Below are 5,407 nucleotides of genomic sequence, written 5' to 3' on the forward strand. Positions count from 1 at the left end.
CACATCACCCCTTCCAGTCACCTTCACAATACCTCTTCCAGTCACCTTCACATTACCCCTTCCAGTCACCTTCACATTACTTCTTCCAGTCACCTTCACATTACCCCTTCCAGTCACCTTCACATTACCCCTTCCAGTCACCTTCACATTACTTCTTCCAGTCACCTTCATATTACTTCTTCCAGTCACCTTCACATTGCCTCTTCCAGTCACCTTCACATTACCCCTTCCAGTCACCTTCACATTACTTCTTCCAGTCACCTTCACATTACCCCTTCCAGTCACCTTCACATTACCCCTTCCAGTCACCTTCACATTACCCCTTCCAGTCACCTTCACATTATCCCTTCCAGTCACCCTCACATTACCCCTTCCAGTCACCTTCACATTACCCCTTCCAGTCACCTTCACATTACCTCTTCCAGTCACCTTCACATTACCCCTTCCAGTCACCTTCACATTACCCCTTCCAGTCACCTTCACATTACCCCTTCCAGTCACCTTCACATTACCCCTTCCAGTCACCTTCACATTACCCCTTCCAGTCACCTTCACATTACCCCTTCCAGTCACCTTCACATTACCCCTTCCAGTCACCTTCACATTACCCCTTCCAGTCACCTTCACATTACCCCTTCCAGTCACCTTCACATTGCCTCTTCCAGTCACCTTCACATCACCTCTTCCAGTCACCTTCACACTACCACCATCGCGGTTTGCAGATCTCAAAACAACTTGACTAAAGCCTCCGAAAGTCTCTCAATATTCACACACACAATGCAGCATCACAGGCACGCATGTTAATATTAAAAAGGTCCAACTCTTTCCCTCGTAAAAAGTAATGTTTTCAGTATTCGCCCAAAGTTCTGTCCTCTTAGAAGTCTTTTCTCAGCATTTGCAGGAAAGTTATCCAACATCACATGCACAAGCACTAGATAAAAGTGTGTGTTTAATTACTGTTCTTCTGTCACTTCTTCCACTTTTTTTTTTTGTTATTAGTAAGACATCTTTCTATGCTGCCACGGCTTGTTGTTTTCGCTGTTTTTCTTGTTTTTCTTGCTCTTCTCCCTTTACCGTTAACTTTCTTTTGCTCACATAGTTGTTTGCTTATTTTTTTCTTATCTGACTTTTCTCTTCCCTGTTGTTCCATATTTTTGTTTGGTCTTATAGCCTCTACGTGCTGTGCTGTGGCCGTCGCACCTCCCACACTAATCCCTGCTGTGTTGCTCCGCGTAGTGTGCTGTGTTGTGCTGTGCTGTGTTGCGGCCTTAATGCCTCCCACGCTCGTCCTTGCTCCACCTTGGCGCGCCGACCGTTTACATTCTTCCCGTGTGTCAGCGATGCCGGCTCCTTGTATCTCAGCGCCGCGCACACTCTCATGAAACTGGACAGTGCCACGAGCTTTTCTTTTGGTGTGTGTGTGTGTGTGTGTGTGTGTGTGTGTGTGTGTGTGTGAACGGGGTCGCCTTTGAGCACCGTGCACCTTTAATACACGAATGTGGCACGGGTTGTTTTCCAGTGAAGCAAGGTTGTGTCAGCGCCGTGCACACTTTTATAATGGACGACTGTAACACCACCTTTATGTTTCCCAGTAAAGCAGGATTATCTCCCAGCAATGTACCTTCTGCGTCTCGGCACCGGGCACGCTAATTATACGACTTACCGCGCCGCAACTTTTTCAATTTCAGCGAAGGGTGAGAAAAAAAAATCAAGAGGTGTTAGTAGGTCGTTATGGCTCTCCCCTCCTCTTCTCCGTGCGTACTCACTATATCACTATACCTCTCTCTGCGCCAGCACCACACCACGACTTTGTGTCTCAGGAGCTTCCTCACACACAATACCTGACTCTACTTTGGGCCAGTTTAGTAGTTCCCCATGATGGGTTAGTAAGCTCCCAAACCAATACCAGAGCCTTCGAAATTTCCTTGTATAGTGTCTAGTGTTTATATTTAAGTTCACAAATTTGATGAAACTATACAGGAAAAGTCTTGTGTATTTAGTATGGCATCGAAGACCTCACCATTCTGGATTGTATGGGATTCTATAGTTTGGTTCGGGCTGTTACGAAGACACTGTGTTGGACTGTGAAATCGGCTCTATGTCTTTACCTCGTCACCGCGCACGCTCAGTTAATGCACAGCCTTGCCAAGATGCGCTGCCACGGAGTTGTCGTATGTCCCCTTCACCACCATGAGCATTCAGCCAAGCCAGCGCGGTGCCCCTCGTCCACCGTTGCCAGGTCATCGTACTCGGAGCATCACATTAACCAGCTTCTCCCCGTAAATATCACCAGGAAACAGGAATAATAAACCATTTCAACAATAACTACAAATAAATCTCGTTATTGTGGCCCAGGAAACAGTTTTTGGGATGGAAATCGGGAAATATGAGAAACTGAGTACGACAATCTGGCATCGTTGCCCTCGTCCCTAAGCGGCTGCCAGGAGGAGGGTCACGCAGAGCTGCCTGACCTGCTTCCCTTCAGCAATGCATTGGCAACGGTGGCTCGCTTTGATGGTGCAGAATCTCCTCCCCGGCCTTAAGTGTGTGTGTGTGTGTGTGTGTGTGTGTGTGTGCTTTAATATAGCACTATGTAACATTTATGAATCCATCTTCCACAACTACAAGGAGTTTTGGCATTTACCTTCGTTTTTTTTATTAATTTACAAATCATCATCAGCAACATCATGCCTTAATATAGCATTATGTAACATTTATGAATCTATCTTCCACAACTTCAAGGAGTTTTGGCATTTACCTTAATTTTTTTTTAAATTTACAAATCATCATCAACATCATCATTAATCAACAAGAAAGCAACAACAAATCCAATAGTCACTGTAACTTGTCTTGCTTAACAGGAGCAGCGTGTTTGGCGGTAATTTCTTTTATTTTCATGGTCTGTTTTCTTTCCCGTAAAAAAAAAGAAAAACTATTCCTATTATATATAGACTCACTGGGCTTTCTTTCCTTTCTGTCGCCTTTCCCGTAGTAAACAACATCAAAATAACCACTCACAATATTTAAGACAATCTCTGGTCTTTACATTTCTTTCAGTCTTCTTTCCATTAAATAATAATATCAACACTCATCACTTTTAGGCACTCACTGCTCTTTCCTTTTTTCCTTATCTTCTTTCCTGTAAAAAAACACACACTAAAAGCAACACTCCCAATATATACACTCGCTGAACTTTCTGTCTGTCTTCTTTCTCGTAAAAAAACAAAATCAACTCATCACTTTTAGACATTTCCTGGACTTACCTTTTTGTCTTCTTTCCCGCAAAAACACACCAGAATCAACACTCACAATATTTAAACATTCGCGTGTCTCTCCTCTCTTTCCTCTGCTGAACTTTTCTTTCTGTCTGTCTTCTTTCTCGTAAAAAAAAAAAAAAACACAAAATCAAGTCATCGCTTTTAGACATTTCCTGGACGTACGTTTTTGTCTTCTTTCCCGCAAAACCGCACCAGAATCAACACTCACAATATTTAGGCATTCGCGTGTTTTTCCTCTCTTTCCTCCTGTGTTTCCTCCTGTCAGTGTCTGTCGGCTGGTCTGCGTCACGGTCGTCTTGGTCTGCCTATCTTCCGCCTGGTGCTCGCTGCCTCGCTTCCCGTGTTCTTCTAAGCCCCTTCAAAGTCTGTTCCTCCGTCCTTCCTCCTTCTTCATCCTCACATCCTTTCGCTGATCTTGGTGGGGATCCGTTTAGTGTCTTATCATGTTGTAGCGGTTCCTTGTTTTTTTTTTGGTGTGTGTGTGTGTGTGTGTGTGTGTGTGTGTGTGTGTGTGTGTGTGTATTCTAGGCTATTTCTGTCCGTCTGCGGTTCTGTCTGTTTTGCTTCGTCTTTAATTTTGTTTTCTTTCATTAATCCTGTTTTTCTTTCGTTTTTCCTTTTGGTTGTTCTTCCTCTGTCTCGTATTTTTCTCTCATCTTGTCCCTTCATTGTTTCTTCTTTCCTTTCCTTCCTTTCTTCTTTCCTTCATTCCTTCTACTATAGTTATTCTCTCTCTCTCTCTCTCTCTCTCTCTCTCTCTCTCTCTCTCTCTCTCTCTCTCTCTGCAAAACCCTTTAGGAGGTGTTAATAGGTCGTTACGGCTTTCCCCTTCTTCCCTTCCCCTTTTCTTCCCCTCTCTCCTCCGACCTATTCTCTTCTGCCCTCTTCTTCCCGTGCCCGCCTCGCCTCCCCTCCCTCGCTCCCCGCATTTTTACTGTACTTTAATAGTCTAGGAATGATAAGGTTAATTGTTACGATGGGGCGTTGGTTCTTTTGTGTGTTTCTTTTATTGTTATTTTTTGTGTTTGTTTTATTTTTATTTTTTTTCACTTTTTGTTTTGTTTGTCTGCGTTGTCCTGTTTGTTGTTTCGATAGGTCTTTTTCTGTCTTTTTTTTTTGCTTGTCTTTTTTTTTTGTCTGTTAGCCTGTCCATCGTCAATCCGTTTTTCTGTCTGTCTGTCTGGCTTTCCGTCTCTGTCTATCTGTGTATCCGTCTCTCTCTCTCTCTCTCTCTCTCTCTCTCTCTCTCTCTCTCTCTCTCTCTCTCTCTCTCTCTCTCTCTCTCTCTCTCTCTCTCTCTCTCTCTCTCTCTCTCTCTTTTTCTGCTGCCTGCTCTTCCATGTTTCCTTCTCTTCCTCCTCCTCCTCCACCATTTTACACGCCCCACAAAGTCTGACCATGCTTACTGCTGACGTTCACACTCCTCTTCTTCCTCTTCTCCTCCTCCTCCTCCTCCTCTTCTTCCTGCTTCACATCCTCCTCCCCTCCTCCCTCTCTGTCGTTGCTGCCTATCTCAAGTAAAGGTTTAGGTCCATCTCCTGAGCTGGCTGGAGGCTTTTTAAAATGCCTTTCACTTGTGCTTTTGTTCTGTCTTCCCTCGATGTTCACTTTCTCTTCGCTTTCCTTTGCCTTCTGCACGTCGGGAGTTTTCCCTCTCCTTTCCCCTTCCCTAATTCTCTCATTCGCATCCCCTCATCCCTTCCTTGTTTATTTTCCTTTCCTTCCTTCTGCCTAAACTATTTCTCTCTCTCTCTCTCTCTCTCTCTCTCTCTCTCTCTCTCTCTCTCTCTCTCTCTCTCTCTCTCTCTCTCTCTCTCTCTCTCTCTCTCTCTCTCTCTCTCTCTCTCACACACACACACACACACACACACACACACACACACACACACACACAACACACACACACACAACACACACACACCTGTTCCGGGTCTGTGGGCAAGATAAACAAATGCGCAGGCAGGTGAGGGTGACCAGGTGAAGTGATTGTTGTGGCGGGGAGGGCTGTGGTGGAGGCAGAAGTGCGGGACCTACCTGCCTCACTCTTGCCTTGACGCTGCCCATCAGGCTCAGGGCACGGCTGACCGTGAGCCGTGCTGCGCGGCGTGCTCCTCTACGTCTTGCTCACC

At 45.2% G+C, this 5,407-nt stretch overlaps 1 long non-coding RNA gene across 16 annotated transcripts in view; it reads right to left on the reverse strand.

Annotated features, from left to right (window-relative positions):
* The window catches only part of LOC127007349 (uncharacterized), a 7,479-nt gene extending 2,388 nt beyond the window's left edge, over positions 1–5,091 (reverse strand). For 2 of the 16 annotated variants that reach the window (XR_007760198.1, XR_007760190.1), the window contains exons 1-2: positions 430–5,091; positions 94–141 (exon numbers count right to left, since the gene is read on the reverse strand). This is a non-coding gene — a long non-coding RNA (uncharacterized LOC127007349). Of the gene's footprint in view, positions 1–21; positions 142–261; positions 334–381 lie in introns of all 16 variants that reach the window. The other 14 variants (XR_007760200.1, XR_007760196.1, XR_007760195.1 and 11 more) reach the window with 11 other exon arrangements.
* Positions 5,092–5,407: the final 316 nt, after the last annotated feature.

Source organism: Eriocheir sinensis, chromosome 35 (genome assembly GCF_024679095.1).
Source record: "Eriocheir sinensis breed Jianghai 21 chromosome 35, ASM2467909v1, whole genome shotgun sequence".
Taxonomy (NCBI): Eukaryota; Metazoa; Arthropoda; class Malacostraca; order Decapoda; family Varunidae; genus Eriocheir; species Eriocheir sinensis.